The sequence below is a fragment of the Opisthocomus hoazin genome, chromosome Z (genome assembly GCF_030867145.1).
Source record: "Opisthocomus hoazin isolate bOpiHoa1 chromosome Z, bOpiHoa1.hap1, whole genome shotgun sequence".
NCBI classification, from domain to species: domain Eukaryota; kingdom Metazoa; phylum Chordata; class Aves; order Opisthocomiformes; family Opisthocomidae; genus Opisthocomus; species Opisthocomus hoazin.
The window spans coordinates 43,460,230-43,484,141 of NC_134454.1; the positions used below are offsets into that span (position 1 = coordinate 43,460,230).

The 23,912-nt window shown below is 39.7% G+C and overlaps 1 protein-coding gene across 4 annotated transcripts in view; it reads left to right on the forward strand.

Annotated features, from left to right (window-relative positions):
- The window catches only part of CDC42SE2 (CDC42 small effector 2), an 82,545-nt gene that overhangs the window by 13,942 nt on the left and 44,691 nt on the right, over positions 1-23,912 (forward strand). For 2 of the 4 annotated variants that reach the window (XM_075411430.1, XM_075411431.1), the window contains one exon: positions 771-843. The exons of the other annotated variants lie outside the window; for them this stretch is intronic. The gene's annotated coding sequence lies outside the window, so the exon portion shown is untranslated. The remainder of the gene's footprint in view (positions 1-770; positions 844-23,912) is intronic. 4 annotated transcript variants of the gene reach the window in all.

The following is a 23,912-nucleotide window of genomic DNA, read 5'->3' on the forward strand; positions in this document are numbered from 1 at the left end:
CTAATAAAAAAGGTGATCAAAGCTTTCTATCTCTGACATGTAATGCTGTCCAGAGAAGTTTTCCCCTTCCCTCTTTTCCTCCCCAGCATTCTTCTATTGATTTTTCTTCATTTATAGTCTATTTTACCTGCTCTAGTCTGCCTCAGCTCTTTCTTTCTAGTCCATAAATTTTCTGACAGTTTTCTGAAAACTACAGGGTAAAGATAAAATAAAACCTTTCATTATACTTTTTGAATATGGCTTGTCAGTCTGAGAAAAAGCAGAGGACACGGTTCCCTAGTTTGTGAGCAAGGAAGGGCTGAAATACGACAGACAAGCCCACAGTGAAAGTCTGCAAGGACGTGTCTTGCCACATAGCATGAAAGATATAGCACCAGGGAGCTCAAGTGTAGAACAGGTGTGTTTTGTTTTCATTTTTTTTAAATAAATTCTACAAAACATTGCCCTACCTAACACAGGAGAAGCATGAAATTTAATTCACTACTACTTTTACCTTACTTTACATGAACATTTGAAGTTTCTAACAGTATAGTAGAGAAGGTAGCCTCTAATCCTTGAATTCATTCACAAATGGCAGTCGCTCAGCCGTGCTGACATCTGTGGTGCACTGCAAATGAGAAGAGTTTGAGAAACTCCTGATTCTCCCTCCTGGTATCTGTTTTCTTCCTGCTAGCATGAAGTCACATTGATCTTTGTTATAAATAATGTGCCTTAGAAGCTGTAATATGTATTTACTTATGCCACTTTCTCCCTCCTTCCTTGCTCTCTAGAATTGGGGATCTCTTCAGTGGATAACTTGCTGCTTAAAGAAAGGACTAGAGTTACTGAAGTTGTGAAATTCAGGTAGGCCATTCTATCAGTTTACTTTTCACTTTAAATGTTGAGGTAAACAAAGATGACAGATTTATGAATATTCATTGTAGTACCAAAACCATCAAAGCATGATAGGGATTTTAACCTGAAGTAGTTTGGGTCTGGTTTCATGTCCCTTCTTGTGAATTCTAAGCAGTATTTTAAGTGTCTTCCTGGCGATGAGACCCTGATAAAAAGTCCAGCAGAATTATGATACACAGATGTCATTTGTGCTCATAATGAAAACAGATTAATATTCGTATCTAATTCATACTAACTTTGCAGGAGGTCCCGGTACTTTGTGACCCTCAATTAATCTAATGAATGACAGGATTAAATTGTCTTGTTCCCCCAACAGACTCTGGTATTCGTGGTATGTGCAGCCACATATACTTTGTCTAGATTTCCTTCCCTAATTTTTTTACCAAGGTATATTCTGGATGTAATTGCCAATTACTCTGTGTCAATATCCCATTCCTATTGCTTTGTTCAAAGTAAGGCTTCTAAATAGATCTCCAATAACTAATTCCTCAATAAGATGACAAAACTCCTTTGGTGTTCTTTGTGTGATACCTTTCGTTGTTTTAACGATTCAACTCACAGTTTAGTACCATATACTACTGCTCCTCCTGGTTTTCTCAGCTTTGAAGCACCCATCCAGCTTGGCTTTACTACTTTCTTATTTCCGTGAAGTACACGTGCTTTGGTGTGGTGCTAAATAATGTAGATGAATGTCCAGTGTTTTTAAACAGCTGAACTTGCCTCCAACAAAATTCTGAAATAGATCTATTCCTATTTGACTTTAGTAGTGATACGACTGCAGTGCATTCATGTAGGGTTAATTTCTGTGGATTACATTGGTACTGACAGAACTGTTAAACCCTGAAACTACTACTGGTTTCTCATGAGCTCCGGTCTGTACAGCAACTTTAATTTTAGAAGCTTGCAAATTCTACTTTAATGTTTTCCTTTATTTTTTGTATTTTACTGTGTAAAAATCCGAGTGAACTGTGGAGAAGGATTCTGTTAGGTAATAGTACTTTAGGAAATACGCATAAAAATCTCTTGCCCATGCTGCTTCCTCAGAAAGAGGTGTAATTTGTGGAACACGTTGCACAACTCTCCGCATTGAGGGGAAAGCCTGCAAAACACTATTTCATTGCTCAGGTACTATGTAATAAATATGTTTTTGTTACCTTATTCTTTGTGCTTCTGAGCACCATTTATGAAGTACGTAATTAAAGCAGCAGTCAAAATGGATGCTTTACCCTAAAAACACTCAAAGCGTGCTGAATTTCATTTAAATACTGGTAAATGTCTAACATTACACTTTCTGTTTCCTTCTTTCTCTCTCGCTTCTCCCATGATCCTTTGACAACTCTGAATTGTTTTCAGTATGACTGATGATACCAGACATGTTTGGGCTTATCCTTCACGTTGTAGACTTCCTTTCTATGAACACACCTGTTTGTTTCAGCTCTGATTTCACTATTGTAAAATCTTTCTGCCAGAGAGCCTGGGGAAGGAAAAGTCTGCACATGGATTTACCCTGGAGAAGTATGTGACAAGGAGGTGGTTTTATTACTGGCATGTGAAACTGGAAGTGTAAGTGGCATCCCAGAGTGGGAGCAGGAGCTGCAACCTCCTCTGCTGGCGCTGCGGTTCCTCCTCTTGCCTGTTTCTTGCTGCTATGCCTCAGGAGCATCTGCAGATATTTACGTACTCACCCTGTGAAAAAAGCTTTTCATTGAAGAATGAGAGTGGGGTGTGGGGATGGGGAAATCTCTGTCCTTGAGACTCTATGAGGAGCAGGGAGAGAGAAGAATGAAATAGTAGCCCAATGAGGTAATTTGAAAATAAATAAAAAAACCCTACCAACCCCAGAAAACCTCACAACCAGAAAAGTCCACCCTGTGGAGGTGGACAGAAGGGAGAGAAAGCAGGCAGTTGAGTAGCAGATGTAGGGGTGATAAGGGCGGGTGAAAGATGGTGATGTCTGTCTGAAGAAGACAACCGAGAGGAAAAGAGGAGGAATCTTTACTACTGGGGGAGAAGAAGGGCTGTACTGCAAGCAGCAGGAGGAGGGCACAGGCACGCATGAGAGCTGGTGTAGGATGACCAAGTGGGGGAGAGATGGGACTTCTCCTGGAGCTCTGGCATCAGTCGGTGGTGATACCCCCTGGAGCAGGGGGAGCCAGGGGGCAAAGAGAACTCCACAGTACGAAAACATGTGTGTTTCATTCGTGTGCCAGAAGGAAGTGAAGTGCAGTGGGTGTTCCCAGCCTGCTGGCTGCCCTTTCTGTATGTGCTGCAGGAGTGTCTGCAGGAAGCTTCAATCACAGGTCAGGAAATACAGCCTTCCTGGCTTGCCTTACTGGCAGCTATGAAATTGGTGATTGTAAAGTCTCTGTAAACATCTTATGGTATGTCCTATTCCAGCCTCAAAGAAACATGCTTGAAGCCCTGATATTTTTCTTCATTTATCTGAAGTGTTTTGAGTTTCAGACTGACAGTTTGTAAGACATGTGATGCAGAACAGTGCACCAGGGCCATTCCCTGCTGCCTGTTTACCTAGAACCCTGCGACTTTTCCTTCCCCTGTCCCTCTGCAGTCGTGTGGACTTGCATCTTCATTCACATAGCCAGTGTTTCTTGTTGCATGACTTGGACCACGTGGTGGCTGGATGTACTTCCAGTCATGGGAAGGAGAAGGCATTAAGGCTTGTGGCTCTTCGCCGTAATAAATTTATCCTCTGGTCTCGTGATACTCTGAAACATACTTTTAGTTGCTTAGAGCAAACCCAGAACAGTCTGGAAAATGTGTTTTCCTTAATTTTTCCATTGCAATAGTGCTACTTATCACTTAATGCACTAAAGGTCTAGAATACTGGGGTGGGATAGAAGGTGGAAAGAAATTTCTTTTCTCCCTTCTGGAGGTAGTGTCAAAATGGCAGTGAATTTTAGATATATTCTTTTACACCAGTAAACAACTTTGAATTTGTCAGGGTAACCCCTACTCCATTCATGTCTGGAACTAAAACTTTCTGAAACACTTCTGAAAGCTTCTGAAACACTTCTGCAGTATGCTCTTGCAGCCAGAAGTCCTAGCCTAAAACTTTAGCAGACTTTTCATGTGTTGTGTTTGTGTCTGGATACCACCACAGTAAAGCCTGCATGTTGTCCAAATCTGAAATACGTCTTTGCTGTTACCTTGGTTTTGTAGTACATGGTTTTCAAATTTGGTTCATGGGCAGTCTTTTCTGAGTAAGATTTTAATGGATTTTAGTTTCCTGTGTACGGAGGTGTTTAGACTTCATCCACCACACGTTGATCAATTCTGTATGACTCTAATTTTCAATTTAATAAATGATTCATAAAGTTTGAGCAATGGCAAAAAGAGAAGCTTTAGTTCACTTAGTTAACTGAAATGTATATGTGCTGTTCACTTTAAGGACAAAGGAAGAAATTCACAGAAGATGTATTTTAACATTTTGTTTAATGAAGTTTTTCAGTTTAGCTTAATTGCTGCCTGCAACTCCTGAGTTCTGGTCATTGCATTAATCCTGTAGAATAACTCTGAAGTGACGTGCACAAAACTGTGCTCTTCTGTTACTCCATTTGTGATGCCCATTTGTACATATACATTTCATTACTGCTCTCTCTTGCACCAACTGTGTTTGCATCTGACTGTCCTCCACTTCCTTCATTGTTAAACTTGGGTCAGATCACTGGGGTGCAGCTGGATTGTGTGACCGATTGAGCTTCTCGCATAGGTCTGTGAGAATGGTTTTGGTTTTTTCCCTGAAACATCTTGTTCGTCTTTTGAAGTAGAACACAGCTTATCCAATTGAATGATATTAATGCAGAGGTTCACAGCACAACTTTTGATAGTACTTTTCACGGTAAAGTGGAACATGAGGAACGAAGTCACTGAAGCTTTATGCCAGCGGAAACCATGAAACAGAAGAAAGCTAGGAATCAAAGACTGTCAGTAGGAAAACTGCTGTCATGGAAGCCAGCTTTCATTACACCTGTCTGTATGAAGAGAGTAGTAAAGAAAAAGGAGGATAGGGAAGCGCGTCGGGAATATTGGTTGGTGTCTAAATTAGACACTTAAACTGATTTGTCCATCTTTGTTGGTAAGCCATCCTGCAGTGTAATGGGGAAGGGAAGGAAAGCATAAGGCCCACAAAGGATGGGAGGAAGTAAACCTGCATGATATTCAGTTACTGTAGTCTGAAATATTGAATATAAATTCTGAGAGATCCTTCATTTTCAAGGTTTTATATTTAGACTTTAGCTAGCTGTAGAGTGTACTTTATAATTATATTTAAAGTATCTCTGACAGACTGGGAAGTTCTGTTTTGTAAGACTTTTTTTTCTTTCTGGAAGAAAGCTGTCATCTCTTCTTTAAATTGGCTAAGCAGTGTGAAATATGGCATCCTGAACAACCTGTATGTGCTTCCTGTCCTCTTATGCACACTGTACTTTGCGACCATATTTTTCTTTTTATATGTGACTTTATGCAGTGAAAAAATCATGCCATTTTGTAACTAAGGCATAAAGCCTAAGAAGACTGAAGAGTGTAATTCTGCCTTTTACCACCACGAATAATCACATCTCCACAGAATACGCCTCAAGCCCACATGGTGCATAAAGCTGAGGATAAAGTGTGTCTGCAGTGAGATTGCCAAGGACGAATGTCCTGAGACTGCTTGAACAGTGGCATCCTGTTTCCTGGGAGAGCCCGGGCTGAGTGTTAATAGTCCTTGTTCCAAATTGTTTAGTGCTTATTGTCTGTCTTCTGTATGTCAGATTTGTAACTACCCTTCAATGTGCAATGCTTGTCAATTCAGAAAAGCTACCAGACAATATGCATGGATTGTATAGTCAAATTAGATCACTATAGGTATCAAATAATTAAGGAACCCTATTCTATGGTATGAAATTACTGGAAATACTTTAAATCTGCTGTTAGGTAGATCAGAGGCAGAGGAGAGCTCTTACGAAGTCTAAGAATCTGATCTTTACAGCAGGCTGCATGCAAAAGTGAATACAAGTGAAGGACATCTGTTTCCCTGACCGTATCTAAATCTTGTTCTTTAATTCCGGGTGGAACTTCTAACAACGGCAACTGTCCATTTTCTTCAAAAGAAGGAAAAGGGTAGTATTCTTTTCTATATTAACGATGTAGGAGAATATTCTCTTCTATATTAATCATCTACTATCAAGAAGGAAAGAGTAAGTAATGAACAGACTTTTGCTAATGGCCCAGTTTAACTTTCAGGTTCATCTGTGCTGCAGAAAATCCTGTTTCACTTTGTCTTCTTTTGGACCAACCGTTGCTACAGCACACTGAAGGACATAGAATGGATTGTTTTCTAGTTTTGTTTTTTAACATTATGTATAGCTTACTGCGTACTCCCTTAATATGAAAAGCGCTTAATAAGCTATGTCACTTGAAGGAGGGACATGTTCCAGTAGGCACTTATTCAGGACTTTGGCACATAGATTCAAAACACTGTCTTGATAACCTTACTAACATTCAGCTTCAGACATGCGTATTTCACAGATGTCTTGCTTCCTTTCTGTAGTTGTTCAGACACCTAGTCTGCATGTTTACTCATGTCCAGAACTGTTGGAGTTTGGTTAAGCTATTTAGATGCTACGGTGTGTCCAGAAGGCACTGATCTAGTTTCTTGGAATACACTTTATTCAAATCATATTAGGCTTCTCACAAGACACCATTCTACAACGTCATTTTCTTTTTAAAATATAATGAGTGAAATAGTTTCTTGTTCCTCCTGCCTCCTTAAGCATGAGCTAGTAGCTGCAGCGTTTTTCAAGATCTGACTACTTCTTTTGACTGAGGCAGTTCAGAAGCAGCACATCTTGTCTTTCAGTCTTTGTATTGAAATGTCTATCGATCTTTAATTCTTCTAGTCTTTCCTGATTCCCAGTTATTAATCCTACCAGGAATGTTATCTGTTACTGAGTAAATTGGGGAGGAAGGGTAAGCAGGTGAATATTTTTGTTATTCCTGTTGCAAAATAGATCTGTGCCCTTTCTGGCTGGATTATGCATGACCGACCATTCTTTTGAGGCTGGTTTGTTAGACTTCATTCCAAGCATTTCTCAGCAGTTATTCTGTCAGTCAAATTGGGTCAACCAGCCTTAAATATGAATCATGTTCAGAGGCTTAACTGCATTTGCACATCCTGAACACATTGACTTGTTGGTACAGGAGTTTGAAGAACTGGAAGAGTGGCCTCAAGCCATAACTTCCTTAAATCCCATTGACTGGCAAAAGAGGAATGCTGCTTTTGAAATGACGCAGGCAGGAAGATCGTGGTGGGGGAGTGACAGTGGCTTCACTGGGATTTTTGTTTGGGTTTTTTTTGTTGATATGAGTGAATTAAAACATGAGGATGGCAATGGCAGCCTAGCCTCCTTTCTAAGAGCGGTCTTTTCTAGTTAGTGCCAGTATTGTTCGGGAAGATGCTTTTACTGTGGTGAGGTGGAAAAGTGAAATACCCTTTCTTGAAGAGGAAAACATGGGTGGTAGTTATTTGCTATATATGTATATGAGAAGATGTGAACTTCCTTATGCAGAAGAGGGAGTGGAGGCATGATGAAGCATTGTAATTAAATATCAGGGGGTGAGGGTGCCGGAAGAATGGTTTGATTTGTAAAACAGCAAGCCAGTTCTGCAGTTGAGTGGCACCTGCTTCTGAAAAATCTGGCAGGTGTTGAGTGGAAACTGCTAGGTACTTGGCACTTCTTAAAATCTAGCTACCTAAATTTCCAGTTATGTTTTGAGATGCTACTTCCAACAGAAGGGCTCTAACTGGAAATGCCACAAGAGACTGCAGTGCTGCCGTGTTGAATGTTTTCTGCCTTTTAATGGACTGTGACTTAACAAGTACATGAAAAGCCACACTGTGACAGGAATGTCTGTAGTCCCAGCTGATTTTGAAGTGCAGATCCCCATAATAGTTTGTATACAGATGTTGTTACTTGATTTATCTGTTGTAGGGAAAACAAACTCGTGGAAGATCATTGAAATTACTCGTTGTTAACAGAGTTGCCGCAGAAGAAAAATGTGATTTACTGTCAAAATTTCATTATTTATCTATAGATAAGCCAGTCTAGAAAATTATTTTGTCAACAAGTAGTCTCTCATAAATACAATGGTTCCTTTGTTTCTGTACCTCTTTCTTCTGCTCTCCATCTGCTTCCTCAACATCTCCTGCACTATTTTTGCCTCTGGATATTTAGATATGTTTCAGCAAAGCTTCTTAATGTAATAGGTTATCTGTTGTGGTATCATTACAAGTGCTTTTACTTCCCCCTTTTTTCTTCAATTTTTTTTTATTTGTTTGAAAACAAACAAATCTCCCACCCAGTTCTTTTATGTTGTATGTAAACTTCAGGCCTGTTTCATGAGTCTAGTTTCTTCTGCTCCACTCTGTCTTGCTTCACCTGTCCCTCTCTCCTTCCACCCATACAACACTGTAACCTTTCTTGTTACTTTCTGTCTCTTCCAGTTCCTCTCAGCTGGTGGTATCTCAAAATAGCTGTAGTGGTTGTTACCACTGTGGTGATGCTGTTGGACTCAGAATTTGAAGGCTGCTGGACAATTTTAGCTTGTGATGTCCTTCATGGGGTGGCGGGGGAGACAGCTGTAACAACGAATGTTTTAAAAGCCTTGGAAAAAGTTGCTTGCTGTGCAAAAACTGACTCTGGTGCCATTTAAGGACAAGAGGCTTGTTATTTGTTAGTAACGTAGTAGTGGAGGTTCCTGGATGCTCTTTGTTAACCTAATATATTGCATTGCTGTGGCTAGTAAGACGAAAAGGTTTTTTGCAGAAAAGTTGATGGCTTTTTTTATATGCTCCAAAACAAACTGTAACAAAAGTATGTGCTTGTTCTAGTTTCTGAAGACTGATATACTTTCATTTCCATATATGTTTAATGAAGTCACGTAGCATTTACTTACGGGAAGCTTCTACAGTAGAGTAGCACTGCAGCTATTAGTAATTTGGTAGTTCAAGCTGAACTCAAGTGTGGAAGTGGTTTTTTTGTTTGCTTCACTGCTTTTTTTCAAATAGCTGAGAATCCTCTAGAACGAAGATACAGTCACATGTATCCAGAAATGGTAGCTTGTTTTGCAGAAACTGATTATATTCTCAGGACTTGTTCAACAACACAGTTATTAATAACAAGCAGTTATGAAAAGAAATGTCTGTCACTTCACAAAGAGCCGTAACTTCTCAGTAAAGCTTCTGAAAGGCTTTTCACTATTTCATCATCCTGCTGTTAGTATTTGTACATTTTAAAGTACTTCATTTTTGAGATATTGCATTCTCAGTATTACAGTATAATAGGATATTCATGAAGAAGTGGAAGAAAGTATTTTAGACTATTATTTTCAGAACTGCAAAAATCCCAAATGCTTTGTTTCTTTCCCCATCAAAGTACCAGTACAGAATTAATGAGTGAATGTTCATGTCCAGCATGCACTTACTATTATTGCTGGTGTTACCAGCACTGTCTAAATTTTGCAATTGTCTGGGATATCGGTATATTATAAAGCAAGCTAAATCAGCATTTGTTCTGAAGTCTCAGTCTCAAGTTGAGGGCAATAGCTTTGTGCGCATATCACTAAAACAATTAGAATGCTTGAGATATCTGTCTATATAAAAGTATAATATACACACATACTAGTTAATTTCAAGTGGTCAAAAATGGATGGACTCATGTCATCAAAAAGCGGATTAACTCTATTTTGACAAACATCTTCATTATTCACTGCACTGCATGTTCAAGAATTGCAGTTATTTCAGCACCACTGTGTGTTATTCTACCATTCCTCTGACTCATACTCCTCTTCATTCTTCTAGTTACTTCTGTCTTGCTTGCTGCCCAGTGTGGAATACATGTGGTGTTTTATTGTTTGATTTTTGTCTTGGGCTCTAGCAAATGTATACCTTTAACACAGAAATTAATGTTCTTCCTACCAGGTGTTCTACCATCCCATTTACAGAGCTATAGAACAGGAAACAGAGAGACGTAGGAGATTAGGAAAAAGAGCAGGTGGAATCAAGTACTAAAATACATAGTATTACAAGTAAGCATGGTACATGTACCCTTTATTGATCTTATTGTAGTCCTACTTCAAATACTTATGAGATATTCATGTGGAAGAAAGCCTGCAGTGGTAGGTTAAGGCATCACAAATTCTAGATCAGAAGAAAATTAACTTTCTGTTGCACTAGAAGTATTTGAGTCATGGTCCTCGAATAATACCAGTTGTCGTCGTCTTCAGGATCTGTTTATTTAAACTCCTGACTGTCATGCCCCCTCTGCCCCCCCCCCCATTATTAAATGCTTTACACAGAATGTGTTGCTTTTTTCAGAAAGTGAATTTTTAAAGAAGTTCCCTTGCAGAAATGAGGCTTGTTCATCTCTGCCTTCCATTGTGCCCATTCAGAAATAATCAGATGGGGTTCAAAGACCTCAGAAGAAGTACCAGGAGGAAACATGTTAGGGAAGATTTAACCTGTTTCTCAAAAGGTTACTGGGGAATAGAGTAGGCTGGCTGCATATATACTGTGTCAACACCAGAGTTAAAATGTCATGCTGGAGGACCGTGTCTATGGTCCTTCCAGTGTTAGATCGCAGGTGTCAGATCGTGGAACAGGTGGCGGCAGCCGTTTAGTTTCAGACTGTATCTGGAAGCTGTCATCCTCTGACTCTTTGGGAGTGTGGCAGGTCCATAACCTTGCCAGGATGCTCTGGTAATCTTGTGGGCAGCAAACACAGGAATTTTATTGCCTTCTATGAGACTTGGATTCCTTAGAGCTGGCACAAATCCCAGATGTTTCCTCCACTGTTGCTAGAGACAGACCTTCAAGAAGAATATTGCTGATCTGATAACATTAACTGAAAAACTAGTATGACCTTTAGTTAAGCCCTAAAAAAAAACCTGTCATTTCCTTCCACCTCTTGCTGTGTGGTAGTCTGACACTCTATGTGAGAATGCTCTCACACTCTGTGTACTCTCTGTGTATTCTTATTAATATAAAACTGATGATCACTTCAGGTTGCTTGTTGTGAAATAGATCTTCTCAGTTTCCATTGTAAAAGGCTTATTTGCACTTAGCTTCAAAATCGTGTTTTATGAGTGTTTTTGTGTTGATACAGTTCTCATGGAGGGTTAATGTCTTTCTCTTCTCTATTCATTTTCTGCTGTTCAACGACAAATTTTTTGCCCTGAGGAGGAGGAGTCCAAAGTGAAAACCAATTATTTTTGTCCATTTTCTTTCCTTTGACACTAGAAATGCTAAGCAATTTCTTTATAGGAAATTGCTGACAATATACTGGCATTTACAAGCAAGATGGTACCAAAACCAGTCCAAGAAACAATTAGTTTTAATTATTTTGGAATTGTTTTATTTATTTATTTTGCTAAATTTTCCAAATGGAAACACTGTCCATATCCCTCTCCCCTTCACAAGTGGCACAACCATGTAAACGTATTCACAGAATGAATCCAGCTGTTTAAATAAAGATTTGAATTAAGCCCTGGAAAGATAGTTCAGTGTGAATGAACAGCGCTTTAGCAGCTAAACAGCTGTTAGGCATGGTGTGCTGATTTGGTCCTTATGTCCTTTACTGTTTTGTGTCTTCAGTCTACACGTCCCAGAGGCAGCCAGAACTTCTAAACACAACTCTTTCTGGAAGATTAAAAATATTAGGAGACTGCCCTTACTGGTTTTTAAAAACTAGATTTCATCTCACTAGTTTTGAAGTTGAACTGCAGTGTGACCTTCCCATCAAGCCGTGGGTAAAGATGACTGGATCACAAATGAGCCGCTTCTGGAGACTCTTCCCCGTCGGGGAGCAACCTGTGGTGGTGGCGGTGGTGGGCACTCAGCGAGGACACCCAATGCCTTCTGCAGCTCTTCGTGTGTAAATAGGCACGGCCTGAATGCAAAATGCAGGGGCTGTCTGCCGGCTTTCTGGTGGGGGAGATGGGGGAGTGCTCTGTTCTGCGGTGCTGTGCCTGCTCGGGGGAGCAGATAATGAGACCCTTTGTGCCCCCCTCCAGAGACAGGCGCTTTGACAGGAACGGGCTGTGCAGCTGCAGCCCTAGCAACAGGGGCCTGGAGGAAAGAATCAGGGCAGCTTCCCAGTAGAAGACGGCCGCACTTGGAGATGAGCAAATTAAACCAGTAGTACAGTATTTAGAAGAACCTGTGTGGCTGTTAATCTTCCTAGGGATTTTTTTTTTTTTTAAACCCTTAGACTAACATCTATCTTTTTTTTTTTCATACATAGATAAATGAACGACTCAAGACTTGTCAGTGTCTTTGTTACTTTTAACTGTATCTTAGTGTTAGGCATTAGGAATTTCTCATGTTGAACATAACACTGTAAGGTCTTACAATAAGTAGTAAAAATCCTTGATCTTTTTTTGTGTTTTTTTTTCCTGTGATTTTAGAGTCTTAACTTGATAGTGTATTTCCTGGACGATTCACAGTGCTGTTTGATTCAGCACATAATTTATTGTCACCAGTTAAAGAGCATGAAGGAATTCAGTTTGAGCTGATTTTTGTAGTGTAGGGGCAAAAAGTCCTCAAAAGAAGCAGCGGTTTGAGAAACTAATTTATTGTAAAAAGTGTGTATATATATGTATATATATTCATGGGACTATTTGCAAGATTTGCATTTGTGCTTCCTAAGTGGTTATGCTTATTGTGACAGATGTTTTCTAGAGAAATTAGTGTTAAATGTTTCATTTGTACAATGCAGCAATCTGATCTGTTTGCATGGGAAGTCCTGTGAATGAACTGGGATAACGCTACTGATGTGAGTACAATAGGCTTCATTAATTACCCGGCTGTGGATAGTGATTCACCAGCCACAGTTCTGGCTGCACGTCTGGGAGAGAGGGGGCGTCTGTTTGAGGGAGAGACTGAATAATGAATACCTTAAACCAAGGGATCTGTGGCTGAGTAGCAGACAAAGAGGGCATTCGGGGAGTGACTGATTATCCTTCGTGAAAGGATTGCAGCCATATCTGGCCTTCTTGCTGAACCTCGCACGTGAGCCATCGTCCCTTCTTTTTGGGAGAAATCAAATACCCACTTAGGAAGCAAGCACACCTTGTCAGTGAAGGCGCTGTTACTGCATCATGCTCATCTAGTTACTGTTACGAGGAATGGTGACATGGGAAGTTTGGTTATTTTAGTTGTGTTTTCCAGTATTTTGACAAATGCGGTAGACGATTTTTTGGCAAGATAGGTACAGATTTTTCTTTGTTTGTTTGTTTTCTCTTCCACTTTCCTACCTTATATACACAGTCTGTAGCATCTGTGCTACAAGCTGAACGTAAGTCAGAGCCCAGAGCAAATGGAGCAGCAGAAATGATGATTCCTGGATGTTCTTTGATGGGGCCAACATGCTAACGTGGCACAACCACAAGTCAGGAGCATGTTCCCTTCCACTGACTCTGCTACACAGGCAGTACTGTCCTGCACAGGAGCTGGGTGGAAAGCTAGAACAACATCATCCTAAACTGTTCAAGCTCCAGTAAATCATGCTTGGTTGTAGATGGGATGAGTTACTCATTTCTTGGCTTTTCTTTTTTCTGTTCCTTCTTTCCACACTTGTTCTATATTCAGCCCGAGCAATGAAAGAGGGCTAAAGGTGAAAGCTAGGAAGTATATGTTCCATTACTAGATGTATTTGTTGACTTCTTGTAAAGTGCAAAGGGAAAGGTCTGGCACCTGTAAAATACTTGGGAGACACCTAGAGTCTCAAATTAGATAATTTTCTCTATTTTTGTGAGGGGTAGGAAAAATGAGGGAAATGTTTTGAGGTGGGGTAGGATTTGAGGCTGTACTTAAATACTAGATTTAACAACCATATCCTATGCTCTTTGCAGAAATTGCTAGTGAAAGCAAAATTACAAACTTTAGGACCTTGACACCTCCTCTAACACTCCTTTCCTTTATTTGAAAAAGAGCAACCATAGTGGAAAAACACGATAAAGAGCAACTGCAACTTTTATCTAAATGCATACTTCTTACACCTTAATCTTAACTTCCAGAAAAAAATTATCCCAGGCAAAGGAATGGGTGTGTGATTTTGTTTGTTTTGTTTCCAAATATACACAAGATACTTTTCTCAGTAGATTCAAGGAAAATGTCCCCCACCCACACACGGAAAGGGAAAAACGAACAGTTGTGTGGCATTGGAGGAGACAGAATCTCATTCAAAATAGGGAAACTTTGTACGGTGAACTGAATTGTCACCTTACAACTTTTTTACAATGTAGTCAAAGAAGTAGCTGCTTGCTTTTCATTTGAGTTGATTTGCTTAAATCAGTTCTACATGCAGACTTGATTGTACCCTCCAGCAAAACCCTAGTGACTCCTCTCCAGACCTTTCACTGGATGAAATACTATGATATTATTAAGTAATTCACAAAAGAATAACTCCAAACTCCAAACAAAACCAAGAGAAATGTGCAGGCAGAAAAAACCTTTGTTGTTTTTCTTTTGTGCCTTGAACAAAGAGGAGTCCACTGAATGTTACAGCTTAAAGTTTCAGTGATAATGGAGTTTGCCAGCAGTTCTGTAGAGTGCAGAAATAATGCTCACCACGAAATTTGTAAAGGTCAATATGAAGATATTTGCCACTTATTTTATTTGTAATAGCTTTGAAGTATATACAATCTCTTCTTCAAAAGTGACTGCAAAACTTCTTAGGAGTTCAAGGTAACAGTCGAAAGGGGCAAAAATCTCCATAGGACTAAAGAACATCATGCATCATCTCTCAAAATGAAAAAATCTGCCATTTTACCTCTTGTAAAAGTCAGTGTTCTAGTTGGGCCTATTTTTATCTTCCCAAAACTAGTCTGTTTAATTCCTATTTCTTGGTCATATGCTGCAGCAGTTCGTGAGAGAAAATGAAGCTGTTGTGCTATGTAGTGCTTTGTTATCTCCAAATTGCTGTGATCCTGGCATAGGACAAAGCTCCACTGTACTTAAAACACAAGCACAGTCTCATTTAAAGGGAAGCATGTACCAGTATCCATAGGCTTTCCTAACCCTGGCAGTACCAGAAAAGGTAGTGGATTTGTATGTTAGGAAATTTTAATGGTCTGTTATGTTTATAATGCTTGGAGCCAGGATGATCATTCTCAATAGCTAATATGTATTTACATTGTGGTCTAGGGAACTAAGTATTTGCCAAGAGAAACATCTCTGATTAACTAAGTTTACCTGACAAAAAAGTACAATAAGACAGCAGACAGGAGAATAGAGTAGGTGGTGTTGGCTAAGCATTTTTTCCAAGCTTAAACTTCGAAGCATCTGATGTTAAATCCATCATGAGCTAAGCCTTGTAATTCATTTCACTACCTGTGGCTTATTCTGCAGTCCTCATCAGCATAATTTACAAAAGAGGTCTTGGAGGAACCTGACAATCCTTCCTGATATGAAGAGCTGCAGTGGTTGCTGCTGCCATTTTCCTTACAGCTTTGTCACGTGTGTTACAAAAACATTGCCTGTTGTGTTAGCTGTCTGGAAAACTTCCGTAGATAACTTGAGTAAAGGAACTTGTATTTCCCTGTTTCAAGTGGGCAAATGGTCTTGATCGATGTGAGAAACACTTGAGTCTCCATGCTTATATTTATAGAGATTCTTACTCTGTGCAGCAGCAGCATTCTTTTCATAGCGAGGAAGCACAAGTATGCTTCGTATTTGTTATTCAAGACCTTTCAGGTTTATCAGAAGAAGTACTGTATGGCTAGTGATTGTTTCAGCGTGAGAAATACCGTGGTCAAAACACTGTTTATTTTTCAGGCTTGCATTAGGGATTTTGTTCAGGTCGGAAGGCTGGAAAGAAGAGGTCAGAATTTTGTGTGTGTCTTGTTTGCCTTCCTTTACCCGTTTGCAAGCAGGTAGCTAACTACAATAATGTAGGAGAGATTGCGTGGAGACAGTATGCCTCTGATCCATACCACAATTGCTGATACTGTTTTCAGATGTGTTTTCTTGCAGGCAAGCATATTTCTTCCCTTTCCTCCATCCCAAACAAATTCTCCAGAGCTAGATATTTGTACTTAAAAGTGTTCATTCAGTGTGGATAAGGAAATACTGTCAGGTAACATGACAGCAGAATTGAAGTGCCCACAGTGGGAAAAGGAATGTAATTTCATTGCTGTGCTGTCTTACAGTGACAAGATTTTGTGTCACACTGCTAACATCTGCTGTAAGTAGGTACTATTTTGGCCATTACAAAATGCAGTATTTGGTGAATCTCTTCTCACTGTACGTGTTCTTGGAGGAGAGAAGTACAGATATTCTTGAGGAAGGGAAGAGAAAGCAAGAAGTAAGTAGGGGCAATGTCTGAAGACTGTGCTCGGCTGATGTGGAGACCTGGACAATACAGGTCAGGAGCAGGAAGCACGGCCTCCTCTTTCAACAAAACTTCTGGGAATGTAAGTGTAAAAGACTGACAGAGCATTTTTAAATCTTTTTTAAAAACAAATAGAATAAATGCATGCCAAAACATCAGCATAGATCATGAAGTAGGGAAAATTTCTACAAAGTCTTGATTATTTAAAACAATATATTGTGTATCTTTACTTGCAGTGTCATACATAATGAAAATAAAAGGCAAATGATGTGTCATCACCCCCCACATGCATGCCTTCCAGATGCTTACTTGTACTGCTTACTGTATCTTGCCTTTCTATATCTTGCATTTTGAAAAGTCAGGAGGTGAAGAAAATGTTGTTTGAGAAAGGAAGACGAAAGTTAGGGGGGAAGGATGGTAAAGTTTTTGTATAACTCTGAATTATGTGGAAACGAAGGGTCATACTTTTAAGACTTAGCTTGCTTCATAAGGAGAATAACTTTCTAAGGGTACTAATGGATTTGTTTACTTCAAGTGACATTTGAATGCCTGTTTAAAAAAAAGATCACAGAACAGACTAGAGGTTAAAGATCTTAGTTTTCATTCACTTATGACATTAGTGTCTCTTTGTGTGGAATATTGGATTACAACGTTGTAGAGGCCTCTTCAGACTGCAATAACCACCAGTCCATCTATCACCATTTCTATTTGTATCTAGAAATTCTAAAGCAGGCTGTCTTCAGTTCAGCTGTCATTTGTCTACACAATAAACTTTCAAACTTTAAGGGGTTCCACCCCCCCTTAGTTTTTAAAAAAAATGAACAAAACCCAAACAAGGCTGAAAATGTGGCTAAATATAAAGCAGTAGAAGCATATTAGTGGCCACACATCAACCAATGATTTAACTATATATTTGTTTGTCATTTTGACTGATTAAAAATAAGAATCTACTTTCAATTTGAGTGCTTGGCAAAGAACAGTCAGGCAAAGACAAGAACTGCAGGTTTTTGACATAGTGATGTACTAGAAAATACACGAATCACTAAACAGACTGGTGATGTTCCTCGTCCAGGTAACTTCGGTAGGTCAGCATGAGTAGATCAGCTTTCTTTCCAAACTGTGCTTTGTTTCTGTAGCTTTTTTTCATGTATAACTTATCTTTGAGGCTTTTGCTCCTTAAGTATAAAGTCTATATCTTGAGAAAAAGATTAGGCATTTCAAAATCTTGTTATGTCATATGAATATATGCTATATGGCACAGTTATAGTCCTGTGTTGTTGCCTAATTGTAGCAAAGAAGTCACATCATCTTCGCTTTCATATTTTGGGGATTATCTCTGCTTGGCATGTACCTCGCAGGTAAACATTGATAAGTGTAACAACTGCATGTAAAGTGGAAGGGGTCAGACTTCCTCAGAGTGCTTATGGCAAAGCCAGTGCCTGCCATGAGCCTCCTCATTGTGTGGGGTTTTTTTGGCAATTAAACTAATTCCTGTTAAATAGTTAGAAATACAATTCATAGTAATGGATTATACTGAAAAATCTTTGTATGTATGCATGATATTTTTTATAGTAGTTCAGTAATTGCGAGTCTTTGCTATGACAATCCAGTCACAAAATTGACTTCACAGATTGTACCAATGAAGTCACTGTGGCCCAGGATGAAGAGTTAGACCTGTGTTAGAATACTGGGAGTATATTAAGTTCAGGAAAAAAAGTTGTTGTTCTTTTACCTGCTTGATAGTGGTTCTCAAAGTTTTTGCCAAGTCTTTAATTGGTCACGGAACCAATTTTATTTTTTTGGTAAGGTGATTTTTTTAATGTACATTAAAGACCTTTTGATTTCTTCCCCACAGAATCATTAAGAAAAATCGAAAGGAAAAGACCTGCTCATTTGTCTGTTAATTTCTTTGCCAAGATGTGACTTTCATGTGTGGGGTTTTCTTTTGTTTTCTTAACTAATGCTCTGTACAGTTAACTACTAAATGGCTCATGTGCTGGAACTTCCACCACTTGCCTACTGAGACTCTTCTACAATTTAGGAAAAAAAAACTAGGAAGTGTTTTTGTGATAATCGCCTTCCATTTTTCCCCTACAGCTTTTACTGTTAAGCTATATACTAATTTAACTTGGATTAAATTGATTAGATTTGTGTTGGAGTAGGAAAGGGACCTGAAGGCTGGGCGTCAGAGTACAGAAGTGCTGATTTGCAAACCTATCTTCAAAAGTGTAATTACTGTGTTATATAAGCGATGTCATTTGTGCTTTTGGGCATAATAAAATTTTTCAGATTACAGTTGTGTTTTATGCTTCGATCTATCATCTGAAAGCATGACCATGCAAATAAAAAACTGCCACGTTTAAGTAAGCTGGATTAGTTGATCTCACGTTTATTCTTTGTAACTTAACTCTGATATTTCATTCCTTGGTGAAGGCACTACACTGGTGTCTTAAGTGCTTTTGCTGACTAAAAATACTGACTTAATAGGTAGGAGGCTTTCTAGCTGGCATCAACTAAATGAGAAATTCATGTCTATGTTCAGCATAGGCACCTCGCTTTCTTAGGGCAACAGAATGTTTCTGTGAAATTGAAACAAAAGCAAGCTTTATTTTTTTTTCTTTCCGGAGCAGGTTTTCTGATTTCTTTGTTTATAAGGTAGTTTACTCTTAATATAATTGACAGGTGAGAGATTTTCAAAGGCAGAAGCCATAGTGTAGGAACGTAACTGTAACTGAAAGCTAATAGGAAGTAAGCAGCAAATGCTGTCTGGCTTTGAGCTAAAGAATGAAATACCCTCCTTTGGGGGTGGAAAGGATTGTGGTGTAGTGGTTTTTGGGATTTTTTGGGGGGAGTAGGATTTTCTGGGCAGGTCTTGTGCTATTGTGGTAGCTACCTGTTAATCTGGAATAGAGCTCTTCAGTCAGTCATGGGAACCAAGCCTGATAAGAAGAGCTGGACAGCTTGTTGATTTTTGTTTAATGAAATCAGAGTCTAGTTAAGACTCCAGATAGCACACCTGGTAGCATGATAGAAAGTACTGTTTTTCAGACTGCATAAAATTAAGAAGCAGAAAGCTTTGCTGCACGTTGAGTTTTGTTGTAAAAAAACATTTTCTACCAACAAGAAGGTTAATAATTAAACCAGTGACTGTGAAGGTAAATTGAGCACAAAATGTCATGCTATTTAAATCTTCTTTATGGCCTTGGATAGAAACAGGGAACAGATTTAAAACTATGTGTGCTCTTTGCTTTAGAATGGTGTATTTTTCATGCTGCAGCATTCTCACATGTAAAGCAAAACCATTTGCAGTGTAGCAGAGGTAGCGTTGAAAGCTGCAGCACTGAGATTTCTGGGAGGAAATGTGTACCTTCTCTTTCTGATCCACTAAGATTGGAGCCTGAAAGTTAGTCTTCTTTCCTATGATTCTTAATGTCTTTTGGTGTTCTCCATCCCCACACCCCTGTCCCCGGCTTATGCTTTTAGGAGGAAAAAATACTTTTCTGATTAATTTTAAGCCAGGTCATATTAAATAGCTGGCATGAATCTACTTTGCAAATGTCAGGTAGTAGTTCTGTCTCTAGTGAATGTAATTTTTATGGTGTGACATGAACTTAGTCTAGAATATATTGGGAAAAGAGTAAGAAGGGTGTTCCTAGCACAAAATATGCTGAAAAGCAAGTAGCAAACAGTGTATTTAAGGAAGAGAATTAACAGCAGATTAATGTTGTCAAAGTACGTCAAAGCCAGCCGGCTGAAGCACTTTTGCAGTTGGAATAAAAGAGTAATTGTGGTGCAGGTGAATCTTTTTTTTTTTTTTTTGTCACGGAGGAGAAAAAGAAAACCTTAGTAATCCATCTGTTACTTCTCCAGCTTTTAAAAAAAAGTTGACAGCTCTCTGCACTGGAGGGTATTTGCAGACGCTCATACACGTTAGTGAGTCCATCGCTGGGCGCCCAGCAGCTGAGTGGGGGGCCCTGACCCAGGGCTTGCCCCTGGGGGAGGCTGGTCTGCCTGCAGCAAGCTGGGTGCCCAGTGGCTGCTCCCACCCGGCCTTGGCCAAGAAGCCGCTCCAGGTCTTGCCACTTTGCCTTCTCATCTGGTTGTCATCTCCTGCTGTCACATAACCCAAGTCTTCAACAAACCAAACTCCTCTATTTCACAGAAAGCTTTCAAACTAAAGGTGAAAGTGACACAGCTGAGAAGGTGGGTATGCTGAGGACGGGCAAGAGACCACTCACTGAATCCAGATGTGTCCTGAAAGGTTTGTCTGGCTGTGTCCTGAGGAACAAACTAGAAGTGGCCAGGTGTACTGTCTCAATCCTTTCTTGTGTATTAGTGTAATACATAGAAAATATTTCCTTTGCATCACAAAGCACAGAAAGGTCTTTAGTTTGAGAAATGTTTGTATTTAGCACAATTCATTCCACAGGTATATGAGGTTTTTATATTTTTGGAAATTGAGGGCGTGTTTTTCTTTAAAAAAACAACAAACCACAAATTCAGAATTTACAAGAGCAGTTGTTCATGTTATGAAGCATTTTTAAACACATTCTGTTAGTAGGCTCTTAGATAAGATTTGATACTTTGTGACATAGGATAATCTCTGCAATTTATTAATGAAAGTTCTTTGAATTGTTGGCACACTGAATTTGCATCCAGAAACTCATCTGTGATAGGCTGTTTTTTAAGAGGATGTATGGAAGTAAATATGCTATACAGGCATTTTCTGACTATTGTGTGAGAATACAGTTTTCAGTAGCTGTAGTCAATATAACTTGAAGGTCATTGTGGAGTTCAGATAGTGTCATCCTGTGGTTATTTGGTGTCAGAGTACACTTTTCACATTGCCTGTTTGCTTCCTTATAGTGAGCCACTGACTAAGAATCTAGATACATAAAGTTTCTTTTATATTTAGTAGAAAAGCATTGCAAGTTACTTATGGTTTTGTCAGCAGCTTTCAGTTTGGGGAGCTGATATGAACCTGTTTAGCATTTACAGATACAAAGAACTTATTTTAAAACTCATTGGAAAATAAATTCCTAGCCTTGACACACCTTTATTCTAGGTTTTTCCACTCAATGGATACTTACCCTTGTAGGTAAGCCATATGCCACTGTATACATGGGTGTTTCATAGTAGAGCAAAACCATTTGAGATTTACAGTGATTTTACATGGGCAGTAAAACTCCAGGTGACCTAACCACCACTGAGTTATGACCCACAGGGCATTTTTCAAATGGGCATTTTTAGCAGTAATGGCCTTGAACTTTTTTGCGAGTACACAGGGAACACAATTCAGTGTTTCTTGGCAAGACAGGGAGGTCACTTCTGAGGAGACAATTTAGCTTCCTGTGCATTCAGATTTCAGAACAGCAGTAACTGTTCTGCTGAGAATACATACTTTGTTAAAATGTTTTTGGAACGTTTTGAAACTCCCTTTTTTCTACAGCACTTTGTTTCTTAACTAGGTCAATAATTCTGGTATCTCCACTGAAATTGCATTTCATTGTTGGAGATTTGTCTTGTGCACTATGTATTTTTATTTTAAGCTGATTGCACGTATGCTTGGCTATTTTTCTATGTATGTTACAGCATAGTGTCTGTTGGTTTTAAAATTGCACATCTCTCTACCTGATTTCTTAAACTTTATTAACTTATAATTAAACTTTATTTGGTAAAGTTTTTCATGATGTCTAGTGTATAAAAAGACAAGTTGCAGCTGAATTATTAAAAGAAGTCATTGTTATGGGGTTAGCTAAAAGAGTTTTGTTAATGATTAAATGATGATTGAAGGATAATTGATGATTGAATGAAAATTAAATAGTAATCAATTAAGCAATAATTGAATGGTAATTAAGCAGTGATTTAACCCAGTTTTCAATAAGGATAAGAAGGAGGACCCTGGTAATTAAAGGCCTATCAGTCTCACTTCAGTGCTTGGTAAAATTATGGAGAAGGTTATTCTGGGAGTTACCGAAAAATGCTTGGGACACAATGCAGTCATTGGTCACAGCCAGCATGGGTTCACAATGGGAAAGTCCTGCTTAACCAGCTTAGTTTCCTTTTTTGGCACGGTCACCCATCTAATTGACCGAGGGAAGCCAGTAGATATGGGTTCTCAGATTTTAGGAAAGCTTTTGATACTGTCTAACAGTATCCATCTGGACAAAATGTCCAGCATACAGCCTGACAAGTCCATAATATGTTGGGTGAATAACTGGCTGATGAGTTGGGCTCAAAGGATTACAGTGAATGAGGTTCCATCAGGCTGGCGGCCAATGGGGATCCCCAGGGCTCAATTTCAGTGCCAGTGCTCTTCAATGTTTTTTGTAAATGATCTGGATGCAGAATTCAAGTGTACATTAAGTTAGTTTGCCAGTGACACAAATTTAGGAGGAGCTGTGGACTGCCTTGAGGGTAGAGAGGCCTTACAGAGAGATCTGGATAGACTAGAGAGCTGGGCAATCATGACCAGTATGATATTTAACAAGAGCAAGTGCCGGATTGTCCACCTGCGATGGGGTGATCCTGCTTATACGTACAAACTGGGGTACAAGAGGCTGGAGAGCAACTCCACAGAAAGAGATCTGGGGGTTTGGGTTGATGGCAGGTTGAATATGAGTCCACAGCGTGCCCAGGCAGCCAAAAGGGCCAACCGTGTCCTGAGGTGCATCACACACAGCATAGATAACATAGATAGTCTACACTGCACTGGTGTGGACCCACCTCAAGTACTATGGGCAGCTTGGGGTGCCTCAATATGAGAAGAACATTGGACTATTTGAGTGTGTCCAGAGAAGAGTGACCAAGACGGCAAAAGGCCTCAGGTGCAAGACTTCTGATTTGTGGATGAGGTCACTTGGTTTGTTCAGCCTGGAGGAGAGAAGGCTGAGGGGGTGCCCTCATGGCAGTCTACAAATAGGGAGCAGCAGAGGCGGGGGTGCTGATCTCCTCTCTCTAGTGACCAGTGACAGGACACTAGGAAATGGAATGAAGCTGCATCAGGGGAAGTTCATGGTGGACGTTAGGAAAAGGCTTTTCACCGAGAGGCTGGTCAGTTGCTGGCACAGGCTTCACAGGGAAGTGGTCAGGGCACCAAGCCTGTCAGAGTTCAAGGAGCAACTGGACAATGCTCTTAGTCGTATGGTTTAGTTTTAGGTAGTTCTGTGAGGAGCAGGGAGTTGGACTCAATGATCCTTATGGGTCCCTTCTGACTCAAGATACTCTATGATTCTATGATACTTTCAGGCCTAATGTAAAATATTATTTACCTTGTTAAAGATATTAGATGCTGGGTAAGGGCAGCCTGCTGTCATACAGACGAGTTCAGTGGTTTCAGGGCAGGGGCTACAGGTATTTCTTGTGTGAAGTGGTTGACTTGTAGTCAAACCCTGCTTTGGTGTATGTGCAGGTGTGCAGCTGTAGCAGTTTTAGTTTTGTCTAGTCCCAGCTCAGACTGGTACTGTTAGCTCCTGATAAGACGTGGCCTAGATTCCTTAGTCCCTGTGAAGATACGGCCTAGCACGGTTCTCACAGTTTTCACAGCAGGGCTGGCTTCAGTCAGACCTCCTTGTTGGTGGTGCCTGAACCAGAGCACTGTTCGCTCAGAGTGGGTGCATCCATCACAGA